Source organism: Danio aesculapii, chromosome 1 (assembly GCF_903798145.1).
Source record: "Danio aesculapii chromosome 1, fDanAes4.1, whole genome shotgun sequence".
NCBI classification, from domain to species: Eukaryota; Metazoa; Chordata; class Actinopteri; order Cypriniformes; family Danionidae; genus Danio; species Danio aesculapii.
In genome coordinates, this window is record NC_079435.1 from 59,637,975 (window position 1) to 59,655,852 (window position 17,878).

The following is a 17,878-nucleotide window of genomic DNA, read 5'->3' on the forward strand; positions in this document are numbered from 1 at the left end:
TTGTTATAGCCACCTCCCAAAATACAACACTGTGTATGGAAAGTATCGTCAATGCACCGTGATGCACTGAATCGATGGCATGATAATCGTAAATGAACCGAACCGTGAGACTAGTATAGGTTCACACCTCTAAAATATATATATATATATATATATATGTGTGTGTGTGTGTGTGTGTGTGAGTGTGTGTGTGTATGTATGTGTGTATGCGTGTGTGTGTGTGTATGCATGTGTATGTGTGTGTGTGTGTGTGTGTGTGTGTGTGTGTGTGTGTGTATATATATATGTGTGTGTATATATATATATATATATATATGTATATATGTGTATATATATACATATATATATATTTAATTTTTTTTAATTTTTTTTATTTTTTGCTTGCTTTAATTAATATTCATTTAATTTTTGAAAACAAGACAAGCGTTTTTACATGCCAAAAAAAATGCTTCTGGTTATAAGATTTTTTAAGATTTTATTTTAACTCCAAGTAAGAAAATCCCAACATGCACATTGCAAACGCAGCTCATTTTCACATATGTTGCTGTAGCATTGATTTCATTCAGCTTCCATCTGTCTCTGATGAAGGCCACGAGCATTTATAATTACCAGAATGCAGCAGATCATATATGGCGTTCTGGTTGATGAGCTATGTAGAAATGAATGATGAATTATTAATGCACCTTCACAGAGAGACTTTGACTGAAGTAAATTAAGCAAGAGCAATCGAGGGTTAACATCATTAACATCGCGTTAACCCTCAATGTGACGTTTCATTTGCACAGACTTTAACTCACTCAGAAATGACATTTTGCTGATAATTTACTCACATTAAAGCCAGCCAAAGTGTAAGAGCCTTTTATTAACAGTAGAACATTAAAGAAGATTTTTAGCTGTAAAGATGTGTCTCTTTGTGGTTAAAGTGCCTAGTTTACCTTAAAAGTGTTTGTTTTATTACTCAGCCAGTAATGAATTATTTTTATTTTTATTAAGTACATAAAGCAACACAAATAATATAGACATGGGTAGAAAAAAACGCAAAGCAATATAAAAAACACATGCAAAAATACACATATAAATACACAGTATGCCAACCTATAAAAAAGAAAAAAAAAAAGAGTTATTAATATGTTTATTATTATAATTTTATAATTAACAGATTTGAAAAAATATATAAGTAGTTCAAAGGTTCGAGTCCCCGCTGAGCCAGTTGGCATTTCTGTGTGGAGTTTGCATGTTCTCCTTGTGTTGGTTGGGTTTCCTCTGTGTGCTCCGGTTTCCCCCACAGTCCAAACACATGTGCTATACAGTAGGTGAATTGGTAAACTAAAATTGTCCGTTGTGTATGTGTGTGAACATGAGAGTGTGTGGGTGTTTCACAGTGATGGGTTGCAGCTGGAAGGGCATCCGCTGTGTAAAACATATGCTGGATAAGTTGGCGGTTCATTCCGCTGTGGCGACCCCTGATTAATAAACCAAAAAGAAAATGAATGAATGAATGATATATATATACACAGAGCAAGAGCAGAGGAAGGAAATTTTTTGACAGTATGTCTGATAATATTTTTTCTTCTGGAGAAAGTCTTATTTGCTTTATTTCGGCTAGAATAAAAGCAGTTTTTAATTGTTTTAAGGTCTAATCAGTTTTTAAGGTCAATATTATTAGCCCCTTTAAGCTATTTTATTTCGATAGTCTACAGAACAAACAATCGTTTTACAATAACTTGCCTAATTACCCTAACCTGCCTAGTTAACCTAGCCTAATTAACCTAGTTAAGCCTTTAAATGTCACTTTTAGCTGAATAGAAGTCTCTTGAAAAAATCTTGTCAAATATTATTTACTGTCATCATGGCAAAGAGAAAATAAATCTTTATTAGAGATGAGTTATTAAAACTATTATGATTAGAAATGTGTTAAAGAAATCTGCTCTCTGTTAAACAGAATTTGGGGAAAAAAATAAATGGAGGGGGGCTAATAATTCTGACTTCAACTGTATATATTATTATTAATTCTTATTTACAGCTATATATTTTTTAGAATATTAATAGTAATAGAATGATATACTTTTTAAAAAAAGTTATAATAATAAAATAGTACAAGTATTTAATTTAACTTCGAAGTTTGTTTATGTTTGCTTTGAAACATGAAGGCAATCGGTTTCCAAACTTAACCAAACCGAACTAGTTAGAATAATTATAATAATACACAAACATAATAATACAAAACTCAGATTTATTTTGCTGCTTATTCAAACTACTAATTTAAAACCAGTGTAAACAAACAGTTCTTAAGTTTCTTTTTTGGGGGCAACTCCATTATTTTATGTTCATTCCACAAAAATTTGGGGAAAATATATTAAGATAATTTAATCGATTTGTGTCGGGACAACATGAGAAACTTGTGTGGAACCCTGCTTTTTGTTTACAGTGATTTATTAGCAAAAGTATTTATAAAATTATTACCTTTAAGCTAAAGCTTTAGCAAACAGTCTTGAATGCACCCTAAAATACCTCAGTGGATCATCAGGAGCCTTTTGTATTACTGTGCTTCTGTAAATGTTTATTTGACTGTAAAGTTCTGAAAGACACTGATTATAATTGTTATGCTAATGAAAAAACTCTTGAAAAGCTTTAATAACAGCAAAATAAAAATCTTTTTAATTACAGTTTGACATTATTTTTGCATGACGACCCATGAAGACTGTATTATTTGCATGTAGTTAACTCTTACATAATCTAATTTAATGCATGCAGATAGCAGTGCAAATCAAGTGCAGATTAAGTTTTATGTATATATGTCAAGCCAACAAAGTCTGTCATTTTGTTTTCTGTTTTTAATTTGATTATTAATTTCCTATTTAAAGCTATATAAAATCAAAATATGAATAGTCAAACAATGATATTATTTTCAAAACGTTATAATAATGAATAATATCAGTAATAATACATACTGTATATACCACCTGACAAAAGTCTTGACGTCTATCCAAGTTTTAGGAACAACAATAATAACTGGACTTCTAGTTGATGATTTGGTATCAGAAGTGGCTTATATGAAAGACAAAGACCTCTAGATTACGCTTATTTGACCAAAATAAAATATGATCATGCCTTGATTTAATGATTTAATTAGGACAGTAAGGTCTGACTTGGCTTAGACAAAAGTCTTGTGACTGAACCTTCAATAATGTCCAGTATAGAATATGTGGTCATGCTGCAGTGGAAACAGAATGAATATAGTGTCTGACTCCATCATGAGCTTGGAGGACTGCATCCATACATCTCTGCAATGACTCAAATCACTGATTAATAAAGTCATCTGGAATGGCAAAGAAAGCGTTCTTGCAGGACTCCCAGAGTTCATCAAGATTCTTTGTGTTCATCTTTAATGCCTCCTTTTTCATCTTACCCCAGACATGCTCAATAATGTTCATGCCTGGTGACTGGGCTGGCCAACCCTGGAGCACCATGACCTTCTTTACTTTCAGGAACTTTGATGTGGAGGCTGAAGTATGAGGAGCGCTATCCTGCTGAAGAATTTGCCCTCTCCTATGGTTTGTAATATAATGGGCAGCACTAATGTCTTGAGACCTCAGGCTGTTGTTGCCATCCACTCTGCAGATCTCTCGCATGCACTCATACTGAATGTAACCCCGAACCATGATTTTTCCTTCACCAAACTTGACTGATTTCTATGAGAATCTTGTGTCCATGTGGGTTCCAGTAGGTCTTCTGCAGTATTTTTGGTGATTGGGATGAAGATCAACAGATGATTCATCAGAAAAATCGAACTAGAAGTCAAGTTATAATTTGTTGCTCTTACAACTGGGCTCCACCACAAGACTTTTGTCAGGTAGTGTAAATAAACAAAAGTAATTCATTTAAAAATATATTAACAAAATGACTACATTTAATCCCGTCTTAATGAACCTTTAAGGACTTCAATGTGTCGTCGGGTTGGGGGGGTATGGGGGGGGGGGGGGGGTGGGGGCTTGGGGGGGGGGTTGTTTTACTGCTGTATTTCTGCAAATGTTTATTCGACTCTAAAAGTTCCTTCACTTTTATGCTAAAGAAAAAACCTCTTGAAAACCTAAAATAACAGCGAGCGTTAATTCTGTGTGAACTAGTCTATCTTTTTAATTACAGCTTGACATTAGTTTTGCGCGTCGACCCATGAAGACTGCATTTTTTTGCATTGTTAACTCTTACGTAATCTATTTTAATGCATGCCGATAGTAGTGTAAATCAAGTGCAGATTAAGTTTTATGTGCTTGTGTACTATATGTCAAGCCAACAAAGTCTGTAATTTTGTTTTCTGTTTTTAATTTATTGCTCTTTTCAGGTCCATCCTCCCGGTGCCATCTGCCACAGCCATAAACAGGGAACCGGGGTGCGTGACAGACTGTTTTATTTGACTTGGAGGGGCTAATTTGGATTAGGGAGGATTTGTGTCCCTGCTGTGAGTCCGGGCCTGTTTGCGAAGTGTCTTGCGGAAAGAAGATCTGATGCGGTAGGTTCGCCGTTTGCCTCTCGATGAGATAAAACAGTAAGCCAGGGGGGAAAATCAGGGGGAAAATCGCATTTAAGCCAGTCTATTGAACTGTGGAGGTAAACAATGAGGATTTAGACCCAGACGGAGTAAAGATGAAACACCTCAAAGAAATATTTGCAGATTGCCTGTATCGCAGAGCGCATATTGCAACCAGCGCTTTCCAAGCAGAACCTGCTGACAAATGTTTGTCCAATTCTGTGAATATAAAGACTTTTTCTTTAATGATGGGAGGTTTTGATATGAAGTGCACTTGAACTATTACACATTATTTTAACTTACTTTGGACTCGATTGAGTAGAGAATGTACTCATTGAATCGGGATTCCTCATTTTTATTTCATTCGTTCATTCATTTTCCTTTGGCTTAGTCTTGTCTTAGTCTTGGCTTAGTCTTCCTTTGGCTTAGTCATATGTTTTAAGTAGCAGATGCCCTTCAAGCCGCAACCCAATACTGGGAAACACCCAATACACAGTCATTCACACACTCATACACTACGGCCAATTTAGTTAATCAATTCCCCTATAGCACATGAGTTTGGACTGTGGGAGAAACCGGAGCACCTGGAGGAAACCCACACCAACACGGGGAGAACATGCAAACTCCACACAGAAATGTGAACTGACCCAGCTGGGACTTGAACTAGTGACATTCTTGCTGTAGGGCAACTGTGCTAACCACTGAGCCACCATGTCGTATTATAATATGCCATATAATATTAAATAGTATAATATATATGGACCATGGCTTAATACAATGCAACATGTAAATATGTTTTTATACATTTTAATTTGAACTTAATTGACAATAATATAAGAGAAAACATTATACCTCATATTATTATTGTCATTATTATTATTATTACATATAAAAAACATTTATTTAAATACAACAGTGTTTATCAATACATCGTAATTCCTATCTTTATTATTATTAAACTACTATTTTTAAGTATATGTTGAAAATGTACAAATATCTGACAAACTTGTATTTTATTTTCAGTAAAAGCATTATTTTGTTATATTCGTTCATTTATTATTATTATTATTATTATTATTATTATTATTATTATTATTATTATTATTATTATTATTATTATTATTGTTGTTGTTGTTGTTGTTGTTGTTATATTATTGTTATTATCATTGTTATATATTTATAATGTATATAAAGACAGAAATATTTATACTATACATAAAGAAAATCATAGAACAAGCCTATTATAATTATTTTGATTAATATTTAAAGAAATATTTAAATGCATGATTACATTTTGTTTTTATTATTATTTTTTATTATATATTTCAGAAATATTAATATTATATATAAAGTTAAATATATATATATATATATATATATAATATAAATAAAATTATATGTAACTCAAGCTTTTAATCCTTATTATTATTAATATTATTATTATTATTTAAAAATTATTTAAATACATGATTACATTTATGATGATGATAATAATAATAATAATAATAATAATAATAATAATAATAATAATAATAAATAATTTAAAGAATTTATATTCCAGAAATTTTAATACTGCATATAATGAAAATCATATGTAAGACAAGCTTTTAATTATTATTATAATTATTTTAGAAATCTTTCAATTTGATTAAGTGATTCTTTAGTAGTAGTAGAGGTAAGAAATGTTTAATATTAATTATATTTGAATAAAAAAACTATTAATTTAATGATCCTAGTAGAGCTTCTTTCGTAATCCTGAGTAATTCCTGCTTTTGATCCTTTATTTCTGGATTATTATAATAATAATAATTATTATTATTATTATTATTAATATTATTATTATTTTAAAACATTTAAATGCATGATTACATATGTTGTTATTTTTATTTTTTATTATTATTATTATTATTATTATTATTATTATTATTATTATTATTATTATTATTATTATTATTTTAGCCTGATGACATAATTACATTTATTGCTATTTCTAATATTTTTCATTTATTTTTATTATTATTATTATTAATATTATTATTATGTATTCCAGAAATATTAATACTATATATAAAGAAAATCATGAAGCACAAGCCCTTAATAATAATAATAATAATAATAATTATTATTATTATTATTATTATTATTATTATTATTATTATTATTGTTATTATTATTATTATTATTATTATTATTATTTTAGTTTGATGACATAATTAAATTTATTTTACTTTTGCTCATTTGTTTGACTGTTTATCATAAATAATAATTTGTGTCTTTATTAATTAACTTTAAGACTGAATAATGTTTGTAATAATAATAAGAAATATGTGAATGTAAAACACATTAATTTAATGATCCCGGCAGAGCCTCCTCCTCCTCCTCCTCCTCCTCCTCCTCCTGAATGCTGAGTAATTCCTGCGTTTGATCTTTTTTTTTCCTGGACAGTGAAGTCATAAAAAGAATCCTCCGGCTGTCTGTCAGCAGCATCACTCATGAACGTGTAAAAGCGGATCCGTCTCTGCTGTTTAATCCTGCTTCTCCGGCATCCAGTCGTGTCTCATCTTACCCGCGTGTCAGCCGGGTCTCCACTAGTCGTCCTCAAAGGGTTTTGAAGCGAGAAGTCAGGTGACGTCCGCACTGATGTTTCTGCTGCTTCCCGACACACGTTTGCTCGGGGTATTGGAAAGCTTTATCATCAAAGCATAAAGTTTCATTTTTCAACCCCGGCTCAGATCCAAGGTCCTTCTGACGCTCAGGGTCCATTTTAAATCCTCACAAAACAAAATCAAAACTCTTAGATATTTTTAAAGCAGTTTGTTTTTTTGTTTAGACACTGAATCACAGTCAATGTCAGGACATGTTTCTTTGTATACTTCCGGAGCATTTCACCTAATTTAAAGGCATCTAGTATGCAAGAATCCCTTTTATAAGGGGTTTAAACACAGTTGTGTGGTGGCGGTGTGTAAGCTTCTAATGGTAAACATTAATTATATCATTTATAATCACACTTGATAAAAACAGCCTGCAGGAACACTGTGATTGACATTCTCCCTTTACACATGTCATCAGAAGGGGAAAGCCCCGCCCACTAGTGACCATCTCTCCCTAATTAGCATACACAGCCCTGAGTGAGAGGCAGCCATCCGAGAAGCTTTCACATCATACCTGCTGCAAATAATGTCAGCAACTATGAAGTGTTATAAATGTGGAGTTTCAGGATGCACAAATGAACACCATATTTTCTGTAGACTACTTTCTCCTGAGTTTCTTTAAAAGGACAACTTGTTTTGAGTAGGCATTTGTAGCTCCGCCCTTTTTTGAAAAGAGCACAATCTCATTTGCATTTAAAGCGACAGTCACCGAAATGGCACAATTTGGATCAAAGACTACAAGGGTCAGTTTCAGAGAGTTATACAACATTATATGTGTGGTATTTTGAGCTGGAACTTCACACACACGCTCTAGAGACATCAGAGATGCATTTTATATCTTGTAAAATGAGGCATAATACATGTAGGTCCCCTTTAAAGGTGCAGTATGTAATTTTGACACCCAGTGGTTCAACTAGGTATTGCACTCCTGGATCGAAACACGCGTAAGTGCAGGCTGCCAGATTGAGGACCAACAGAAGTGTGCCTAACTATTGAGCCTAAACGCTGATTTAAATCATGCTCTAAATAAAAGCAACGGCAAATGATAGTAGGAATATTTTCCATATTAAAAGGTTTTTGTTCTAACCAACACCTGCAATTAATATTTTAGAAACAGTTTCTATTTCTCACAGGTGAACAACAGAACTGACAATGATCACCTCAGGTAAACCTCATTCAGTGTTAAATGCTAATAACGTAAGTTTGAATGCCATTTTACATGACATTTATTGCCATACTACTGAAAGCGGTGATAGTTCTCCTCAGATCTGAAAAATAAAATACACCGTTTTACCTTTAGAACTGAGACTCGGTGTAAACCAACACACATCAGTGATTCAGCATGTACATTTAATAATGTTAAAGAGGTTTAATGTGTGTTAATGAGATTATAAACCTTACCACCTTGCTGAAGTGCAGTGAGTGCAATATTCTGCGCCTTTGAATGGCTGTGTTTACATTTCTGTCGTGTTTCGTCTGGTGCAAACAGCTAAATTTCTTATCACTGCAAATCTCGTAATGTAGCGTGTTGTTAGGATGCGCTGTTACAATAACCTGCTCGCCTAATGTTTACATTTGGAATATTTATATTATTTGCTAATTAATAACCACCTCATGTGGAACTCTGAATCTGCGTCTCATTTCAGAGTCTGCTACTGTCCACCGGAGGTCACATTTCAGTTACGGACGCATGCTTTAAGAGCCTTCCTGAATGAATGAATGAAATACGATGTTTTCCACCAAGGCAACCCGAGGTGCTGAAATATAACTGGCTAAACTGACAGTGGGCGGGTTAAATGACCAAAACAAAGACAGACGTTCTGACACGTGATTTTCACATTTTCAAAGCAGGATATCTGACTTCAGCATTGTTTTTCAAATAAACAAGAATGTTCACTGAGCATGTTTCTGAATATCTGCAAACATATGATGGTATTATTATGCTGTAGAAACGTCAACTCACATACAGCATCTTTAAAGACTGCTGCTCATGAGATTGGACTTTTGTCATCCAATCAAATTGCAGTAAGGCTCTGTCTGTTGTAATTTAAGAAATATCCACTACGCTGAAGATAAGCATGGCAGCATTTTGTTCCAAACAAACACAGAAGTAACGCAGCAGGCACCTTAATGCCAAAACGACAAAAAAAAACACACACACACAAAGCAAATCAATTAGATTTCAATTGACCACCTTGATGTCACAACAACATCAAATTGCATCTAACAATGGCGTCAAGATTAAATATAAGACTGTCCTGTAATCGATTTTTGACATGTTTATTGAAGCTATTGTTAGATCTCAATTGAAACACAAAAATGTTAGATACATGCATTGTAGGGAAACAAAGTCCAGTGCCATTTGTTGAGTGGAATTGAAGCTTTAAGATTAAAAAACTTTTCAGTTACACTTCAGTTCAGGTCACAATTCATTAAAATTGTTTTAAATTCATTAAAAACAGGCTTATTACCTGCCTATCAATAAGATATTAACTGTTAATTAGTAGTTATAAAGTATAATTTAACGTCTCTAATCCTACCCAAAACCTAGGACTGCGTTTACTAATCAAAGTTAAACGTTGATCGTAGAACTGCTTATTTTTTTATTTCTAGATTTGCAGGATTTTTTTCAGGATTATAATGGACAGTTAATAATGTGCAGTTTAGAAAACAATAACCTCAACATTAGATGGTGTAATGTTAAGTTATTGAAAATTTTACATCGAAGAACCTTGCTCTTAATGGATCATTTGAAATAATAATTAGAGGCTTCCACTGAATGGATCATTGTGAATCATTGAATCACTTATTGGAAACTTGCACTGACCGGATCATTTGAATCATTGAATTAATAATTGGAAAATTGCTCTGAATGGGTCATTTGAATCACTGAATCAATAATTGGAGACTTGTACTGACTGTATTATTTAAATCATTGAATCAATAATTGAAAAATTGCTCTGAATGGATCATTTGAATAATTGATTTAATAAATGGAAACCTGCTCTGAATGGATCATTTGAATCATTGAATCAGTAATTGGAAAATTGCTCTAAATCGGTCATTTGAATTACTGAATCAATAATTGGAGACTTGTACTGACTGGCTCATTTGAATTATTGAATCAATAATTGGAGACTTGTACTGACTGGCTCATTTGAATTATTGAATCAATAATTGGAAAATTGCTCTGTGTGGATTATTATAATCAATAATTGAACACTTCCACTGAACGGATTATTTGAATCAATAATTGAAGACTTCTGCTGAATAGATCATTTGAATCAATAATTGAAGACTTCCACTGAACAAATCATTTGAATCAATAACTGAAGACTCCCACTGAACGGATCATTTGAATCAATAATTGAAGACTTGCGCTGCATAGATCATTTGAATCAATAATTGAAGACTTCCGCTGCATAAATTATTTGAATCAATAATTGAAGACTTCCACTGAACGGATCATTTGAATCAACAATTGAAGACTTCCACTGAACTGATCACTTGAATTAGTAATTGAAGACTTTCACTGAACGGATCATTTGAATCAATAATTGAACACTTCCACTGAACGGATCACTTGAATTAGTAATTGAAGACTTTCAGTGAATGGATCATTTGAATCAATAATTGAAGACTCCCACTGAACGGATCATTTGAATTAGTAATTGAAGACTTTCACTGAACGGATCATTTGAATCAATAATTGAAGACTCCCACTGAACGAATAATTTGAATCAATAATTGAAGACTTCCACTGAACGGATCATTTGAATCAACAATTGAAGACTTCCACTGAACGAATCATTTGAATCAATAATTGAAGACTTCCACTGAACAAATCATTTGAATCAATAATTGAAGACTCTCCCTGAACAAATCATTTGAATCAATAATTGAAGACTTCCACTGAACGGATAATTTGAATCAATAATTAAAGACTTCCGCTGAATAGATCATTATTTGAATCATTGAATCAGTCATTGGAAACTATCTCTGAATGGATCATTTGATTGTTTGACCAACGATTTTGTTTCTGCAGTGTAATTGTGTTTTAAATCAATTAAAGAATGTTGACATTTTTATTTACTAATTAACTGAAGCCTTAAGAACACGATTATCTACTAAAATAATGAAAGAAGCAGTAATGATATTAAAGAAGACTATATATTTTGGTAGTTTTTCTTTTAATTTCTTAATAATTACCATGCATATGAGGATGCAAATGCTGTCCCCACTAATCACAAGTATGTCTACTATATTAATCAAAATAGTACAATTATAGTACTATTCTCTAAAAGATGAGATATCGTGCCTAAAAATGAAATATTATATACAAAACCGATGAAATCCTCCTCCTCCTCAACCCTACTGTTATGTTTTCCATTATGATTTGAAGCATCGTACAGTAATGGTATCCAGGGACCTTTAGTTTTACTCTGGTAAGAATGCTGCATAATAAATGTCTGAATGCGAGCGCTATCGGATGGCATAATCGATATTAAATTTAGTCAATATACACTAAAACAGCACGGATGCACAAACAACATTGATGTAAATACAATCCCAGAAGATCTGAGATGGTGTTTCGGTCCACAGCTGCAGCTCTGTGTGCCATTATAAAGACGGCTGATCCGGGATCAGATTCCCATGAATTCTGCTGCAGCTTTTGTGAATAAACTGAACCCAAGGTCAGGCCTGGGCTCTGACCTCCAGCGAGCTCCTGATGGAAATCTAACCAAGCATCACGGGCAATTTGAGTCCTCGGAGTAAACAAACAGAAGTGCTCTTCAAAGACTGAGCTCCAAAGAGAGAGTGACATCCAGTCTCTCCGTTCATACCAGTGGAGAGAAAAAGAGAGAGAGAGCTCACAGCGGACCCGAAAAACCTGAAGCACACGCAAACACTAAGGCTTTTAGACGTAGACTCACTAATGCAGGTTATTTTTACATTCTCTCAGCTGTAGTCGCATTACTCATATGGCTAATATCTGACAATCTGCAGTGCAAATCTCATGCACGTATTATTCTGGTCAATAAACTCTGGGACAGGAAGAGAAGACGTGCAAAGTGGCCGTCACTTCTTTTAAAACTGATGTTTAGTTAAAAATATCTCACGTGATATGATAGGGGAAATATATCCTGATATTAATGGACTCTTAGGTGTAAGAAAATACATTTTACAACATTTAGGAAATTCATCAAAGTGAAAATTCCTGACAATAAGCAATGCATTTATTACATGAGTTGCAATATGTACTATAATTATGAGTTGCTAACTGGATACTCGCTCGGACTGGATCAGTCAAATCTATGAATCAAAAACTGGAGACTCGCTCGGACTGAATCAGTCAAATCTATGAATGAGACTTGCACTGAATGGATCATTTGAATCAATAATTGGAGATATGCACTGACTGGATGATTTGAATCTATGAATCAATACTTGGAGACTTGCACTGAATGGATCATTTGAATCATTGAATCAATACTTGGAGGCTTGCACTGAATTGATCATTTGAATCAATGGTTAAAGACTTGGACTGAATGGATCATTTGAATCAATAATTGGAGATAGGCACTGAATGGATCATTTGAATCACTGAATCAATAATTGGAAACTTGCACTGAATAGATCATTTGAATCATTTAATCCATAATTAAAGAAGTGCACTGAATTAATCATTTGAATCATTGAATCAATAATTGGAGACTTGCACTGAATGGATAATTTGAATCATTGAATCAATACTTGTAGACTTGCACTGAATAGATCATTTGAATCAATGATTAAGGACTTGCACTGAATGGATCATTTGAATCAATAATTGGAAACTTGCACTGAATAGATCATTTGAATCATTTAATCCATGATTGAAGACATGCACTGAATGGATCATTTGAATCATTGAATCCATAATTGAAGACATGCACTGAATGGATTATTTGAATCACTGAATTAATAATTGGAGACTTGCACTGACTGTATCATTTGAATCATTGAATCAATACTTGGAGACTTGCACTGAATGGATCATTTGAATCAAAAATGAAAGACTTGCACTGAATGGATCATTTGAATCAATAATTGGAGATATGCACTGAATGGATCATTTCAATCATTGAATCAGTAATTGAAGACTTGCACTGAATGGATCATTTGAATCATTTAATCCATAATTGAAGATATGCACTGAATGGATCATTTGAATTATTGAATCAACACTTGGAGACTTGCATTGAATGGATCATTTGAATCAATAATGAAAGACTTGCACTGAATGGATCATTTGAATCAATAATTGGAGATATGCACTGAAAGGATCATTTGAATCATTGAATCAATACTTGGAGACTTGCACTAAATGGATCATTTGAATCAATAATTGGAGATATACACTGAATAGATAATTTGAATCATTGAATCAATAATTGAAGACTTGCACTGAATGGATCATTTGAATCATTGAATCAATAATTGGAGACTTGTACTGAATGAATCATTTGACTCATTAAATCAATAATTGGAAGCTTGCACTGAATGGATCAATTGAATCATTAAATCAAAAACAGGAGACTTGTGCTGACTGGATCATTGTGAATCATTGAATCATTAATTGGAGACTTGCTCTGACTGGATCATTTGAATCACTGAATCAAGAATTGAGACTGAATCGCTTAATTCTGATAGATTGAGACATCGTTGAGTTGTATATAAGATAATTGCCTTTTTTTCTCATCTGAGAAGCAGGAAACATGCAAATCACTCCATTTCATCTCACTCCAGACTAACGATTGTGAGATTATAAATATTCCCTTTGTCCGTTCAATAGGAAGTCATGATATTACATAAAGCATATTCACTACAAAAACACAAAGAGTTCTTTCAATTTCAGCAAAATTGCACACTTTATGTCAGAAAAGGAGAAAAAACCTACACAGAAGAGGTTTACCAATTTCCCCAGATTATTTTAATTGAGCATTGGCGACAAAGAACAGCTCGGATCTAAATAGAAATGTCATGCGGCGGACTCCAGATGTAATGCGTTCACAGCCGACAGTCTTTTTATCTCTCCGTGTGGTTAAACTGTTGTACTGAGCCGTCCTGCTGCTTTATTTCATTTTGAGTGGATATGACAAAGTGTCCCGTGTTTGTAGCTGAATGTAGTCTCTGTGTGTCAGCGCTGATTGCGTCTCACAAAGCAAAACTGGCCGGCCGGCGTTTTTGTTTGCCTTTGTTATCTGTCGGGTCCTCAATCACGCGCTGCCTTTTTTATTGTTTAGAAAGTCTCAGCATAAGAACTTCAGCCACAATACTGCTTTTTCCTGGCCGACTGTCATCAAATCTCTCAAGAATTTAGTCGCTGCAGTTTATAAATCAAACTTTCTTCTTAAAGTTTGGTGTTGCTAAGCATCGCTATTGCCTCTGACAAGGGGGGGTTATCGCGGATGATAGTTAAAAGCGGGTGGGGTGGGGTTGGATGGTTGGGGGTGTTGATTGCGGATGAAAGTAAAGAGCCAGGGGGGGGGGGTCTTGGGGCGTTGGTTGGGGGTAGAAAGGTGTGGTGGTTGATGAAAATGAAGACCGGGGGGGAATGGGGGGGTATTGTGCGCCCTTTATTATGTGTCTGGGGGCCCCCTAAATGTATGGGCCCTTAGAATAGTCCTAACTTCCACCCCGCTAGCGGCGCCCTGACAAAATGCTAATTATGAATAATCAAATAAATTGATATGGGGTGGCACAGTGGCTCAGTGATTAGCACTGTGGCCATCCCGCGTTGGCGTGGGTTTCCTCCGGGTGCTCCGGTTTCCCCTACAGTCCAAACACATGCGCTATAGGGGAATTGATTAACTAAATTGGCTGTAGTGTATGAGTGTGTATGTGAATGAGTGTGTATGGATGTTTCCCAGTACATTCCCAGGGCATCCGCTGCGTAAAACATATGCTGGATTAGTTGGTGGGTCATTCTGCTGTGGCGACCCCTGATGATTAAAGGGACTAAGCCGAAGGAAAATAAATTACTTAATATACTCAGGGCTGCACGGTGGCGCACAGCAATTGCCTCACAGCAAGAAAGTCGCTGGTTTGAGCCTCGGCTAGGTCAGTTGGCATTCCTGTGTGGAGTTTGCATGGTCTCACCATGTTCGCGTGGGTTTTGTTCGAGTGCGCCGGTTTCCCCCACAAACACATGTGGTACAGGTGAATTGGGTAAGCTAAATTGGCCATATATAGTGTATGAGTGTGAATGGGTTTCCCAGTGATGGGTTGCAGCTGGAAGGGCATCCGCTGCATAAAACATATGCTGGATAAGTTGGCGGTTCATTCCACTGTGGCGACCCTTGATTGATAAAGGGACTAAGTCGAAAAGAAAATGAATAAATAAATGTATAATATACTTAGCAGAAATTATAACAAGGCAATAGAAAGCAATACTTATGAAATTAACGTGCAATTATGATTTTATTTTGTCTTTATTTTGACTAATGACTAAAAATAATGAGATTATGGTTTTATCTCATTTAGTAATGATTATTAGATGTCATCACTCTGTTTTATAATTTAATATTTGCCTCATAATTTCAACATTCATCTCATTAACAAAAAACATTTTGACTTAAACAGAAATTATGATTTTTAAATGCCATAATGTTGGCTTCTCAATTTCAACCTAATTTTATTCATTTTTTTTATGATATATCATTCATAAGAGCATGATTTCATCATTCCTGTTATCCACTCTTCCTTTCATTCTTATAATCTTTTAATAACCAATTTCCGTTTCTTTATAAGCTGTTACAGTTAATATATTTGACTTCTCATGTCATATTAATACATATCAAAATGTACTGCCAAGGGCGTCTTGGTGGCAGAGTGGGTAGCACGATCGCCTCACAGCAAGAAGGTCGCTGGTTTGTTGGCGTTTCTGCGTGGAGTTTGCATGTTCTCCCTGCGTTGGCGTGGGTTTCCTTAGGTTGCGGCTGGAAGGGCATCCGCTGCATAAAACATATGCTGGATAAGTTGGCGGTTCATTCCGCTGTGGTGACCCCTGATTAATAAAGGAACTAAGCCAAAAAGAAAATGAATGAATGAATGAATGAATAATAATTATGTCATCATTTTGACCCATTTTGGGTTCTTTACAAGCTGGCACATTTATTATTTTTTTGACTTCTCGTGGCATATTATGACTTTAATAATTCCCATAATTTCAAAATTGGCTGCTAATTATGATGTTTTGACACTGTTTTGACATTTTATGATGTAATTTTTCCTAATCTTGATTTCTCAGTCAGCAGCTTTTCGTCACAATTTAACTAGCCATTTTATCATTTCAACTTGACTAATAATTATCATGCTATAATGTAATTTTAAATTGACTTTTTTTTTTTAACTCAGCGGCCACTTTATTAGGTACACCTTTCCAACTGCTCGTTAACACATTTCTACAATGCATTTAGGCATGTAGACATGGTCAAGACGATCTGCTGCAGTTCAAAGCGAGCATCAGAATGGGGAAGAAAGGCGATTTAAGTGACTTTGAACGTGGCATGGTTGTTAATGCCAGACGGGCTGGTCTGAGTATTTCAGAAACTGCTGATCTACTGGGATTTTCACGCACAACCATCTCCAGGGTTTACAGAGAATGGTCAGACAAAGAGAAAATCTCCAGTGAGCGGCAGTTCTGTGGGCGCAAATGCAGTGTTGATCTCAGAGGAGAATGGCCAGACTGGTTCCAGCTGATAGAAAGGCAACAGTAACTGAAATAAGCACTCATTACAAGCGAGGTCTGCAGAAGAGCATCTCTGAACACACAGCACGTCCAACCTTGAGGCGAATGGGCTATCCAGCAGGATAACGCACCATGTCATAAAGCGAGAATCATCTCAGACTGGTTTCTTGAACATGACAATGAGTTCACTGTACTCAAATGGCCTCCACAGTCAGCAGATCTCAATCCAATAGAGCACCTTTGGGATGTGGTGGAACGGGAGATTGGCATAATGGATGTGCAGCCGACAAATCTCCAGCAACTGCGTGATGCTATCATGTCAATATGGAGCAAAATCTCTGAGGAATATTTCCAGTATCTTGTTGAATCTATGCCATGAAGGATTAAGGCAGTTCTGAAGGCAAAAGGGGGTCCAACCCGGTACTAGTAAGGTGTACCTAATAAAGTGGCCGGTGAGTGTATATAATGATGACTTTTCTCAGTTTCAACTTAAAGACAAGCATCATTTTGACTTTGTCATATTTCTGAGATTATAAAATAATATGATGAAGTATGTAATAATTTTATTAATAATTTAAGCTTTTTAACATTTATTTTTAGTGTCCTTTTACCAAAGCATGAAACTTATTCTCTCTTCACAGTCAAAGACCACCTAGCAACCACCCGGAATACCCTAGCTATGGCATGACAACTCCCTGACAGCATCATCATGGCGGCAGTATTGCACAGGCAAGTAACGCTTACTTTTTTCTTCAGCGAAAATGTAAAACGTATTCGGCTCAGTAAAGTGTGCCAGACTGACTGATGGTGTGAATAGATCAACATGGCATCCCGTCCTCAAAAATGCATCCCGAGACTTTCCATTTGAGCAGCGCAGAGCAGAATTCAATTTGTCCAGTGCACGAAAAATGGTCCAAAAACCCCAAAATGTGTGTGAGATTGAAGTGAAGGGCCCGAGGTGATTCT

At 34.8% G+C, this 17,878-nt stretch overlaps 1 pseudogene; it reads left to right on the forward strand.

The window, feature by feature from the left end:
• LOC130221421 (probable serine/threonine-protein kinase clkA) overlaps positions 1-17,878 on the forward strand; it is a 90,702-nt pseudogene that overhangs the window by 33,670 nt on the left and 39,154 nt on the right.